At 52.0% G+C, this 12,951-nt stretch overlaps 1 protein-coding gene across 4 annotated transcripts in view; it reads left to right on the top strand.

Annotated features, from left to right (window-relative positions):
- The first annotated feature begins 3,817 nt into the window (after nucleotides 1-3,817).
- Nucleotides 3,818-12,951, top strand: part of PHF20 (PHD finger protein 20) — a 65,017-nt gene continuing 55,883 nt past the window's right edge. For all 4 annotated transcript variants that reach the window (XM_072349901.1, XM_072349900.1, XM_072349899.1 and 1 more), the window contains exons 1-3: nucleotides 3,818-3,954; nucleotides 5,433-5,479; nucleotides 9,788-9,842. The gene's annotated coding sequence lies outside the window, so the exon portion shown is untranslated. The remainder of the gene's footprint in view (nucleotides 3,955-5,432; nucleotides 5,480-9,787; nucleotides 9,843-12,951) is intronic.

The following is a 12,951-nucleotide window of genomic DNA, read 5'->3' as shown; positions in this document are numbered from 1 at the left end:
GATATCTGGGAGCCTTTGCTGTGAAATGGACTCATTGCCCAAATTAAGCCAACAGCCGAAGCGCATCAGCCCAGGCTCAGAGCCTTGGGCTCCCCCTGCCGTTGCCCGGCTCTGCCTTCTTACTGCGCTGTGCCTTCTTACGTCGCGTGCTGGCTGGGCTCAGCACAGCCCTGCGTCCCTGCCTGGCTCCCACCGGCAGAGCAGGAGGATCCCGTGCCACACAGCCGCACTGACACAGCTCACCTGGCTGCAGTGCCCTGCGGAGAGGCAGACCTGGCAGCTGCCAGGGAAAGGTAACGAGTACCAAGGGATGAGCATCCTCACAGCGCTGGGTGCTCTGGGTGCTGGTGGTGAATTCGGGGATGTTTTCAGCATAGCTTTTGCACGGAGCCTGCTGTGAGCTTTTTGTCATCTCTGCCATCGTGTCCCATGGATCTGCACGTGAAAAAGTGATTCTTTCAGTTACTGATAGCAATGAGGCCGCAGGGCTGCTGCCCACTCTGCCCTGGTGCCTCAAGGGGCTGTGCAGCTGCTGGGGGCTGGGGGGTGGCCGTGGGACTGCTGAGCACAAGGCACTGGGAGATATGGCTCTGCTTTGAGGGCTGCCTGGTGTTGTGCAGGACACGACAACTGCCAGGCCACCCATCCTGCTTGCTCATCACCCCTCTCTGTAGAAAGGCTTTTTGTAGTCTCTCATCCCCCTGTAAGTATGAGGCGCCCAGGGGTTCCATCTTCCCCAGGATCCCTTGGCAGCAGGAGGGCTGTTTTCAGCCTAATCCTCCTGCCAGGCTTTGTGCTCAGTCAGCCCTGCGGTGAGACAGACCAGAGGAACAGGCAGGCCTGCATCAGGAGCCCTGCAGCAGAGGAGGGAGGCAGACGGGAGGGCCCCTGTCCTGACGCTGCCCTGGTGTGGGTTTGGTGTGGGCATGGCAAAGCAGTGGCAGGTTCAGCAGAACCATCTGGTGGAGCCGGCACTGAGCTGAGGCTCTGCAGAGCAGTGCTGGGGCTGCGTGGGCACAACCAGGCATCGTCTGGGGGACAATCACCAGGGGGGAGGTGGATAAGGGCAGTGTGTTTGCTGAGAGCTGCTGCTTTCAGAGCTCCTGTTGTCCTCTAACATTCTCCACCCAAGCCTGATGATGGAGAGAACTGAGTGCATGTGCAGGTGGCTCAGGAAACAGCTCAGGCTTGAGAAGAGGTGGACTCCATCTGGACCTGCTGGAGTTGGGTGCTTCCAGGTGGTCACGAGGGAAATCCTCAGGGACGCATCACAGCAGGGAGCTGCTTAACGGCTAGTTTGCCCTTCAGAGCAGGGGGCACCTGCCTAGGGCTGACCGGCCCACAGAGGTCTGAACATGCTGCTCTCAGGGACTCCTACTTCCCTGGCCTCCATACAGGGCTTCCTCCTCCTCACCATCAAAGCCACTGCACTTGGTCTGAAGTGCTTAGTGGTTACTGGTATGCAAAAGGGAGCTTGAATATCCCTTCAACAGAGGGATTGCCTTCCTCACCATCTGTCTGGAAGAGGAATGCAGAGATGTGAGAACTTGAGGTTGAACATTTAGGCTTTCTGTGAAAGCACGAGCAAAGAGAGAACATGAAGATCTGGTTGCCGGTGTTAAGAGGTCCACAGGGAGAGGGCTCAGGTGCTCATCAGCAGATGGGAGTTTTAAATTGAGGTTCCTCAGTATCCCAGTGCCTGCTTCACCTGCTGTTACAGAGGAGGAGGTGCCCCCCAGGCCTTTGGGCACAGCCAGCAGCTGCCATGTGCTCTTCTGGCAGAGCTCAGGTGTAAGCTGGAGCTCAGCGTGGGCTGGAACCGAAGTGCTGCTCAGGAGTAACCCAGGGGACTGTGGGATCTCAGGTGCCAGGCTTGGGTGCTGCCAAGATTCAGGGCCCATGGAGGCATTTAGAAGGCTGAGATCAGGGCTGCTCTCACAATCTGCTGCCTCCCCAAAGGAAGCCTAGTGGTGCATGTCTGCTTATCTCCACTTGCAGCCCAATTTCCTTCATTCCCCTTAGAGCCACTGAATCACCACCGTTCGAAAAGATCCCCAGGATCACCCAGTCCACCTCCCCCCAGTATTTCCCACTAACCCGTGCCCCTCAGTACAACATCCAAACGTTTCCTGAACGCCTCCAGGGGTGGTGACTCCCCCACCTCCCCGGGCAGCCATTCCAGCACCTGGCCACTCTTTTGGAGAAGAACCACGTTGTTCGGAGCCGCTGCTTCCTTCAGCTCGCAGGCAGCAGCAGTGACCGCACGGGCTGTAGGGAGGTGTGGACAGAAGGGGGATGGAGGAGGAACGGGCCCCTCTTTTTCGGAGCGGTGAGATCGTTTCAGCAGAAGGTGCCGCCTCCCCTGAAGCGACAGCCCCGGTTCGTGCTGGGAACACACCGCGACTGCGAACAGACTCAGACCCCGCTGTGAAGGTGCGCGCCACCTCCAAACGGAAGAGCACGGGGCTGATCTTTATAGGGCAGGGAACTCCCCCCCCCCCCCCCCCCGAGCCACGCCAGCCTCTCATCCGGCCCTGCACAGCCCAGCGCCCAGCTCTGCCGGCCGGGCGGCGCGGTGGACCGGCAGTGACCCCGCGTGGGCTGCGCTGGAGGCGGCGGTTCCGCCCGGGATGATGCCTGTGCCTCCCGGAGCGTCTCCTCGGCGCTGCTCGAGGGCAGCTCGTCGATAGAACAGCTGTGGGGGTGGCTGCGAGGAGGAAGAGATGGAAACGCCTCGCCGGGAAGTTCCTCCCGCTCCTCCAGGAGTTTCCTCGTCGCTCGGGCTCTCCTAAGCCAGCTGAGCCCTCCCCGTGCCTCGCTACGGCCTTCCTGGCCCGGACCCTGACCGCAGCGCTCCTTGCTCCCTCCGCCTCTCTAGGACGCACTCGCTGGGCTGGGTCCGCTCTGCTCCCTCCGTACAGCCCAGCACAGCGCTGGGCCGGGCGCTCCTTTGTTTCCGCGGCGTTCTGGCACCGCTTCCCCTCTGCTGCTCCCGCAGCGCCCCGCACGGTGCGCAGCGCCTCACGCGTCAAACGCGGTCAGGTGAGAACAGCATCGCTTCCCAGAGAGGACGGACAAACCCTTCCCGGCCTGCAAAGCCCCATTTCCCACGGGGACATCCACGATCCCAAGCGATCCGGAGGAGACTGGGATCCGAGCTCCTCCCGTTCGCAGCGCTGCGGGATGGGCCGCGCTCCGCAGGCAGAGCCCGAGGGCTCCAGGATGGCGGCATCAGCACGGGGTCTGAGCTCCTGCCTCGGAGGGAGCGAGAGAAAGAAAGGGAGAGCGAGGGATCTGCTCCAACCGGCTGCTGCGGGGTCCGGGAGAACCCATTGCTGGGGAAGGGGGGGCTGAGGGCTCGGAGCGCTTCTGTGGGGGGTGGGAACGCCGCGACGAAATGCGGCGCTCTCAGAGCAAAGGAACAAACAGCCTGACCGGAAACACCGCGCGCCGGTTCCGGGGAAGTATAAAAGCAACGAAGAAATCCATTTCCCACGAAGCTCCGAAGAGATTTGCTTCAGCACCGGTTTAATTCCTTCTGCGTCTCCCATCCTGCTGCCCGCCAAGACCTTTGCCGCTGTGTGCCAGCCGGCTCTGCCGTTCGGTTCTCACAAGACCCGACAAGGGTTCGGATCGTACAGCGCGCCGCCCGCTCCAGCATCGCCCCCGGCCGCGTGCCGCACGGCGACAAGGAGCGGCGCTCGGCACGGCGCAGCCCGTAGCCCCGCCCCCATCCCGTAGCCCCGCCCCCATCCCGTAGCCCCGCCCCCATCTCGTAGCCCCGCCCCCATCTCGTAGCCCCGCCCCCATCCCGTAGCCCCGCCCCTCCCTGGCGGCGGGTGGCGGCGCCGCAGCGAGGCGGCCATTTTGTGGCGCTGCGCGGTGGGTGTCGCTGGGCTCGGCGCGGAGCGGGGCGGCGCCGTACTGAGCCCTTTTCCCCGTCCGGATCCTTCGGTAAGAGCGCGGCGCCGCCCGGACGGGTCGGGTTCTCGCCTCCCGCCCCGCGTTGCGGGCCCGCCGGCGACGTGAGGGGAGGGAGGCCGGGCGGGCGCGGCTGCACGCGGCCCCGCGCACAAAGGGCCGGCCGCCCCTCGGGTCGCGCCGTGGGGACGCCGAACGGGCGCCGGTCTCCGCGGCCGCGCTGGAGCGATGAGGGGTCCGGGCCGCTCCCCCCCACGCCGCCCCTCGCCGCGGCCCGCGGAGCCGTGTGAGCAGCCGGCGGAGCGCCGCGGGCCCGGCCCGGCACCTCGCGGCTGGGTTGGGGGCGGCGGGGCCGGGTCGGGCGCGGGGGGGTCCGCGGGGCGCACGGGGGCGGAGCGGGGCGGGAGCGCCGTGGGGTGACAGAGCCGCGCCGTCCTGCGGGCGGGACCGCGGGGCGCATCCCCGTCCTCTTTGTCCCTTTAAGAGTCCACGGGCGGATCCGTAACGGCATCTCCGTGCGCGACCCGAAAGCCGCTCGGTGCCGCACGCCCGTAACGGTACGGCTGGAGGCGCCGCGTTGTTTTCTTCGGGGCGCGGTCAGAGCGGGCCAGGGGTGTCCCGGCCGGGTCCGTGCGAAGCAGAGCCGATAAGCTGGGGGCTCGTCTGTGTCGGTGATGGGCGTTTCTATCAGAGCTGCCTTTGCCCCGGCTTGTTCCGTTCCACATGAAGGTCCTGTTTCCAGAAATGCCCAACCGGCGCTCACAGTGTCGTTATTGCTTTAACTTCTCCGTGGCTGCAGGCAGTCGGGGAGCTGGGGGTGGTGCGGGTCGGACCCGAGGTGTCTCGTGGTGCACGTTCTCAGCCGCAGCTCCAGCTCTGCATCCGCACGGGAGGGTTTCACTTGAGCAGTCAGATTACAGTCTGCTTGTCTGTAATCCAGAGTAATTAATTAAGGTCAAGTTGGGAATGAGGCTAGCGTAGTAATTGCTTATAACGGTACTGCCTCGATTGAAATGTAAGAAGCATATAATTAATTCTTACCTTTAATTGGATAAGTTCTCCAAAGCTCTTTCTCTTGCCCCTGCAGTTCCTGGCTAATCTAAGCAATGATATTGACCTAATTTCTCCCCCTTGGTCAGGGAAGGAGGGTGCAGTCCCTGAGTTAACTGTAGGGCGTGCTAAATTCTCCTGAAGTTCAGTGGCTGCGGTTCCTCAGCCCATGACAGGAGCAGATGTGGCGGCTGCAGGATGGCCATACTGACCTCTGCTTGCCTCTGTGTGGCCCCATCCTGTGCTGATGCGTGCTGGGCCAAATGAAGGCACATGGGTGAACTCTGGCCCTTGGTGCGTTCTTAGGGCCTCCTGTTGGTGTAGACGTGATGGGTTTTGTGGTGGCAGTTTCTAGATGCTTTGGACTTAACGGCCCATCATGTTAAGAAGTGTCATTAAACGTGTGGAACACGTTTATTCTTTTATGTACTCCTTACTATCTTTAACTATGTTGCTTACAGGGTTATCTCAACTTTTGGAGCCTCCTGCAGGAAAGCACTTCTTTCAGGTAAGGAGTTGGCCTATTGCTTTCAGTTTGACCCTGCTGTCTGCTGTCAGTAGCTCCACAGCCTGTGCTGTGAAGAAAATGCTGGGCCTGGTGGTTTTGGAGGCTTTTTTTGTTGTTGTTGTTCAAGTGCAAGATTTAAGTGTATGTGCAGGTGCACAGCATGTGCACAGTGACTGACTGCAGATGTGTGTGGCAGAAAATAATGTACATAAAGAATGTAGTATTTATTGCTTTTTGAGATGTGTTGATTTGTTGGCATGCCGTTGTGTGGTTTTACTAGGCTTGAGAGCTTTGAGCCAGCCTCATTTGAATGTAGGCAGCTGCAGTCTGCTGTGTTTCTCACAGAATCACAGAATGGCCAGGTCAGAAGGGACCTTAAAGACCACCCAGTTCCAACCCTTGCTGTGGGCTGGTTGTTCCGTGCCCGATCAGGCTGCCCAGGGCCCCATCTGTGGCCTGGATCAGCTCCAGGGATGGGGCACCCACTCTGCTCTCAGCACCTTTGTGGCCCTCCTCTAGACCCACTCCAACAGCTGCACATCCTTCTTGTGTGGGGGGCCACAGGCCTGGGCCCAGTACCACAGGTGGGGCCTTAAGGGCAGAGCAGAGGAGGACAATCCCCTCCCTTCTACTGCTCCCCTCTGCTGATGCAGCCCAGGGTGCTGTTGGCCTTCTGGGCTGCAAGAGCATGCTGCTGGCTCGTGCCTGGCTTTTCATCTGCCAGGACCCCCAAGTTCTTCTCCGCAGGGCTGCTCTCAGTGAGTTGTTCTCCTGGTCTGTTCATGTATCTGGATTAGCCCCAGCCCCGCACTCAGCCTCGTTGAACCTCATCAGATTCTCATCTTTCCACTTCTCAAGCTTGTAACTTTTCATGAACTCCATTTCAGGTCGGGTTCTGAAATTGGTTAAGGTCTTACCTCTGTTCTGTATCTCTGGGTACTGTGTGACTGTGTATTAAACAGGATAGTGGGGAGGAGCTGCTGCCTTATTGTTCTGCTACTTAATCTCAGCACTTCTTTCCAAAGAAATAGAGAATGTCCTATCTTTCTGCATGATGTTGTAGTCGAGACACTGCTTTGAGCTTCTCTAGAGCTCCAGCTGTGGAACTGTGTGCTTGTGTCCCTGGGACGTGGATGGCAGTACCATTGATTGAGTTAGGGTTTTCTCTTAATGCTGAAATCTAAAAGGCTTCAGTATAGAAGCAGAGGTTACACAAAGTACCAGACTTCAATTGCTTCTTCACTCTACAGAGCGTTGCTGATAGCTTTTGTGTGATGTGATCCCCTATACCTGGTTAGATCCTCTGCTTAGGTTGCACCTCAGTCTTCTCAGCATTGCTGTCAGCAGTTTTGCAAAAGGATGAAGTGACTTTTTTTTCCCAGCTGCCCTTTCATTTCTGAGATGGGAGAGAAGTCTGTGAGCAGCCTTGAAGTGCACCCCGTCCCTTTCTTTTTGTAATAAGCCTGCAGAGTTGCATCCTCCTTACAGTGTGGCAGATACATCTCCTTAATGTAAATGAAAATGTGATATCTCAGCAAAGCTGAGTGTAGCATGTAGTGTGCAAGATTTCACTTATTTTGTCAGGAAAGTGACCTGCTCTTTGTCAACAAGGAGAACAAGGTCAGCCTGGCTGGGGAGGAAAGAAGAATAATGAAACTGGAAGTGCCTGAAGTGTCAGAGCACTGTGTGCTGGCTGGCTGTGAGCAGTGGTCTAGAGGATTTCCAGTGGTCGTTACTGCAGGTAGTGCAGATTCTATGAAAAACATTTGGGATGCTGATTTCAGGTTTGTTTGGTTTTTTTTTCCATATTTTCTTGCAGATGTTTTTTTTCAGTTTGACTTCTCCAAAGACTCACAACTCCAAGCCTGTTACCGTTCAGGTAGTGTTACCAGATCCCCTTTTGTGCTGTGTTAGTGACCTTCCACTTTGAGTTGTTCTCTAGCTAGAATACATATTGGTGCTCCACTATCTTGGGTTCGACAGCCTGCTGTAACTGTATAGGATGCTGCTGGAACATCCAGAGTGACGTCAAAGCCTGGGTATGACATCAGGTCAAAACTAAGTTGGTCAGTGTAATGCCTGAGGTTTTGAGTTTCGTTTAAAGTGTGGACTTGCTTGTATTCCAGGACTGCCCTCTGACAGTGCACCTTATCTAGATAGCTCCAACCTTACGCTGCTGCAGTACCACTCTCAACCAGAAACATGGATGTGGCCTTGCTGAAAACTTGTCCAAGGAGCTTTGTGGTGTTTGTTGTTGTGTTGCTTTTGTGGGAGTATAGAGTGGGAATGAGAAACAGTTCAGTTATTCCTCTGCTTGATTTCGTTCTTAGTCGACAAAGATGCCTTAAGCCATAGGCAGCCATTAAGCAGGGAAGAAATGTCTTTAGGGACAGTTCTATGCAGTGCATTCAGCATCATGAAGCAGGTTTATACAGCTGCAGGGAGGCAAAGAGGAGAAACTGTGGTGAGGCTCAATTAGAAGTTTGGAAATTTAGCTTCAGGCTGAATAAGAAAGGTTGAGGTGGCTGTAGCTTGTTTCTGTCACTGTCTTCTGCCTGGAGAAGCCTTGCACTTATTGACACGGAGAGGATGTTTGGATGAAGAAACTTCCTGTAGAAACTTTTGGTTTACTTTTTATAGGACCAAAATCATCCCTGAGCCGTGGGGTGGCTGTAGGTCATCCAACAGGGATGTTAATGGAGGTGCTCTCCTCCTTTGGTTGTCATGGCGTAGGTTTGCTCACACAGCTCATGACATGCTTGTTGCAGCATGGGTTCATGCGATGAACTTTGTCATGATTTTGTGTGATTGTTTCCCTGCAGTCCAGCAGCTCACATCAGCACTGTGCAGGCCTGCAGGTTGTTAGACATTTGGACTCTTCATTTCCTTCTTACTGCTTGGTGGAGTTTGTGCCTTAAGTATCCTTCATGCCACACTTGACTCTTAACTAAGTTGTAAAATCAGAGACTTTGAGAAGCTGCAGTTGGTAGAATCTCTCCAAAGCCAGAACTGTTCTTTTCCTCTGGTTTGTTTGTCTGCTTTTGGGTTTTTTTGTAGTGGTCAGAATTATTTCTGAGTAAGAGCTATTCTGAAAGATATGATATTTTAAATATCTTTTAAGCTCTGAAGTCTCACATCTTGAAAAGCAGCGCTTATCAAATCAGAGCAGGTCTCTTACTTGAACTGCTGAAGGCTTCTATTTGGAATTTGTAATTGGTTTCAAATAATCAGTGTTAAAAGATCGCTTGTGAAGGAAGTTTAACCCCATGGTTTTGCAGCAGAAACCCGCTAGTGTAAGTATTGCATCAGAAGTGATGACTCCAGTTCTGTGAATCTGCATCTGCTGTAATTGTTTTGCAAAAGAATTTTGATGTGTTTCCAGATCTGGAGCACTCAGACATTTTGAGCCCTTGACTCAGCTCTGGAAGTGTCCTGGTTTTGTTCATGTGCTGCTTCTCATGCTTGGCTGTTTGAGAATTGAAGCTTCCTCTTTTTTTAGTTTCGGTCCTCAGAATTGAAGAACGTTTGGGTGATAAGAACATGGTTGGTGCTGTGATATTTCTGGGCTTCTCTCAGTGGCAGTTCTTATCCTGTGAGAAGAAAAGAGGGTGTTAGATTTGGGACGGAGTAATTGAACTGAAGTTTCTTTGAGTATTTCAGATATGCTTTAAGATGTTAGCTGCCAAATAGTGGCTAGATAGAGAAATTCCTAACTGCTCTTCTCACTTTTCTTTGTTGGAAAAACAAAAGGGAAAGGTGGGGGTGAGGAAAGACAAAGGGGAGGGGGGGGAGAAGCCCCAAGCCCACCAGCAGGAGCTTGTTGTGTTCAGCAAGGTGCTGGAAGAGATGGAAAACGTAAATTGTAGCTATCTGTCCTGGCTCTTTAGCTGCATGTTTCACCTTGGCCATTCTCAATAACGTGCACGATAAAACTGCATGTATTGTGGAATTTCATTTAAGTGCAGTTTGAGTATGGTAGATTTAAGCTATTTGAACGTATTTACGTAGTACCTTGAATTTTGAGTTAGTACCAGGTTTGGTATGCTGTCTACTGGCTTAGTTAATGGGGGTGTCCTGAAATGTCTACCGGGTTCTGTTCAGTGAAGGATAAATAAATGATGGGGTCTTTTAGGACCTTGGGATTGATCTATAATTTGGATCACAATAGCCAACACTACTCTGCATTGCAGTATTTCCAGATTAAATTGATTTTGTATATAACTTTCTAGGAAGGCTTTTTAAGCTCTGAAGTACTTTTTGTCTCAGAATTCATATGTTGTTTTTTGTTTTTTTTTTCCTTCCCTGCAGTTGTACAGCAGCACTTGGAATGCATGTGACCGTATAGGCAGCGAGTTTCTTCTTGGTGAGTATAAGCACAGATCCGTGGTTTTTTTTAAATGATTTTTTTTTTTTCCTTCGAGCTTTTACAGCTTTGTTGTAAAATTGATTTTTCTTCATTCTTGCAAAGGCATCTTGGATCCCAGTCCTGTAACTGGAAGCCTCGTATTCTTAAAGCAGAAATTGCAGACTTTCAGTTGGATGAAAAAGATGGCAGTTTGATCAAAGTAGTTGTTCTTGAATTTAACTTGTTTTGATTAGGGGAAACCTGCTTTATTCTGTGTGATTTGAACCCTTTTCTAGAATCTTTTTGCCTGTTGAGTGTTTGGATGTCTCTAACATTGGTGCTATGAGAGACCAGGAAAAAAAAAAAAAGGAAAAAAGAAACCAGAGCAGTTAACTAAGTGATGATCAGATGGCTGAAAAGCGTTCTTTTCAGTATCATGTATTTATTTCTTTAATTGCACTTGGTAATGAAATAAGCTTTACTACAAAATGTTTTGTTGAATTGCCCACATTCCTAATTTCTGCTTCTGCACTGGCCTCCCCACCAGTTTGCACTGCCAGCACACCTGTGTGGGTTGTTGATGAGGGGGTGAGAAGTGACATTCTCACTGTCCCGTAACCTCAGGGAGAGTGTGAGGATGGTGACCCAGGAAGGGTGGTTTGTTTGCTGACACCACTGCTGCCACTGAATGCTCTGAGGAGGTCGTGGTTCTGCCTGCAGGGGGGGAGCAAATGCAGGTGTCAGCTGTGTTGGTTGTTGTAGTCTGCCTGGGGAAACCGGGAGCCAAGCATGTCTGCAGGGAAGATCCAAAGCTTTTTGCTTTGTATGGATGTTTCAGTGATAAGGAGTTAGGTATGTGTTATTCTTGTTGTGGAAGTTGCAAATATCAGTTCAGGGTTTGGTTTTAGTGCTGTTGCTCAGCCAAGGAGTTTGCTTCCTGCATGGTGCTTGGTTGGTTCTGGCAAACTTTGAAAGCAAGAAGTCAGCATTGATTATGATCTGTTTGAGAATCCTACGCAGTGCACGTAAGATGCCAGACTACATCCAGTTCTTGTTTGAAGTGTCTTTGGGATAGAAAATGGAGATGGTGCAGTATTCCTGGGAACGCATTGCTGTGACTAATATTCTGCATGTTTAATTCCTGTTTTTTCTTGTGTCTGCTCCTGTTGCAATTAAAAAAAAAAAAAAGCAAACAAACCTTGATTAGAGATCTGTATCATTGTGTGAAAGGTCAGCGGTAAGGATACCGCGGGTTTCCTTGTAACTCTTACTCAAAAACTTCCATGCATTGCTGTGGGATGGTGTGTATGGACAGGCAGGAGTACAGGGTTCCTTTCCTTTGCTTTCCAACATAGGCTGAAATGCAGTGAGACATACTGCGTGGCAGCAGTGGGGCTGTGTGCAGGGCCTGGTAGGCATGGCACAGGCAGACTTTGTAGGCTGTAAGGTCTGCTGTAATCTGCCTCCCAAGGCAGCACCAAAATGATGTTCTGTAGTGCTGTTTAAATGTTTGTGAGACTACGTAAGTCTTCATAAGTTGCTGTTGGGGTCGTATAAGTGTCTGCAAGTACAGACTTGCAGCCTGATACAGCCATTAGCTTTTCTCATCTGCAGGTGTGTGGTTTCAGCACAGCATGGCTGTGGTCATCCACTTGCAAGGTCTTCTGATTGTGGTGGGGACCATGGGCTTCTCTGCCCTGACCATCCCTGATGGGGGCAAGCATATTGTAGGGGATGAATTGGGTGAGGCTTTCATTGCTTTACCACTGATGAAGAAGCAAGGCTTTGCAAGATATATGCAGATAGTATAAGAGGTCGAAAGTAAGTGCTGGCCAGTAAAAACCTGCTGTGCAAAATGTGATTGGACTTGGTCCTTGTCAGTTCCACAGTATGCACGTAGATATGCTAGCAGTCTGGTTATTCAAAACAGAACGCTTGTGCTGTGTGGAATCTCCCATTACTCTGTCCTAGCCCAGAAACTGCTTATGCTGCTATATGGCTAGAAAGCAAAATTCATGCTTACAGGACACAAAATGCACTTGAGTTTTCTGCTGCCACGTTTCAGATCTTGGGGCTCCCTTTAGTAGCCTAGCACTGAGTACTGCATCTCCAGTGGACCCAGGACAGTCTCTTACTAGTTGCTTTCTCTCTCTGGTTTTGGAAGTGCCTTTTGTTAATGCAGTACCTGCCCTACCTGCCTCTTCCTCTTCTGTAGCCCTATGGAAAGCCCAGCAATGCAGAATGCATTATAGGAGCTGATCAGCAATTTTAACCACCCCAAATAAAGCTTAACACTGCTTTGTACTGAGTATTTATGTATTTTATCTTGTGCTGTAATTTGCCAAAGCTAACCATGCTCCTTCATCTAGCCAGAGAACTGCAGCGATTCGTTGAATTGCTCGTTATTTTTCATGTGTTGGGCTTTGTTGGAAGTATGGGAAAAGATCCCTGGGTTGGTGCAGGTATGCTAAAGGATGAAGGAGATGAAGTTGAATCATGGGGCTGAATCTGCCATTTGAATTGAGGTAATGCTCCATTTGGAAGTGGAGCTGGTTTAAAGGCAAGGTTTTGTTTTCAGTGTGATTGTATGTAGGGAATCGTTTAATCATGTTTGCAGGTGATCTGGAAAATGCTGTTTGTGCAGGTAGGTGTGAGCTGGAAACTGCAGTGACTCTGCAGTTTCCAGAGGGAAGATAAGAGGCTGTTACTTGTGAGTTTGCTGTAACTGCTTGCTTGTGTCCTATATGACAGTATAAAGAGATACTTCAGTTTACAGAGGGACTTCCTTCTTTCAAAGCTTCGCGGTGCACCAGATCTGGGGCTGAGCACTGATGGAGCTTAAAAAATGAAGAGAGTAAGAGTTGCTACAGATGAGGATATGCAGGCCCTGGTCAGTGGAGCAGGCTTGTTTTAAAAGACAAAAATCACAAATCCCCAGAGGGATCAGCATTAATGTTAGCATATCTGCAACGTCTTGATGGAAGTGTAAGTACCAATTAGGAAGGTACAAGCATTTGAATGGCTGAATAGAGCTTAAATTACCTTGTGGTGACTCTTTGAAGGAGGGAAAGGCTCTGCCTTCCAAACGACAGACTGGTGTACTTTTTGTGACATGGTTTTGGAAATA

The sequence above is a fragment of the Excalfactoria chinensis genome, chromosome 15, assembly GCF_039878825.1.
Source record: "Excalfactoria chinensis isolate bCotChi1 chromosome 15, bCotChi1.hap2, whole genome shotgun sequence".
Classification (NCBI taxonomy): domain Eukaryota; kingdom Metazoa; phylum Chordata; class Aves; order Galliformes; family Phasianidae; genus Excalfactoria; species Excalfactoria chinensis.
Note: the sequence above shows the minus strand (reverse complement) of the source record. Positions and strands in the feature narration are given on the sequence as shown.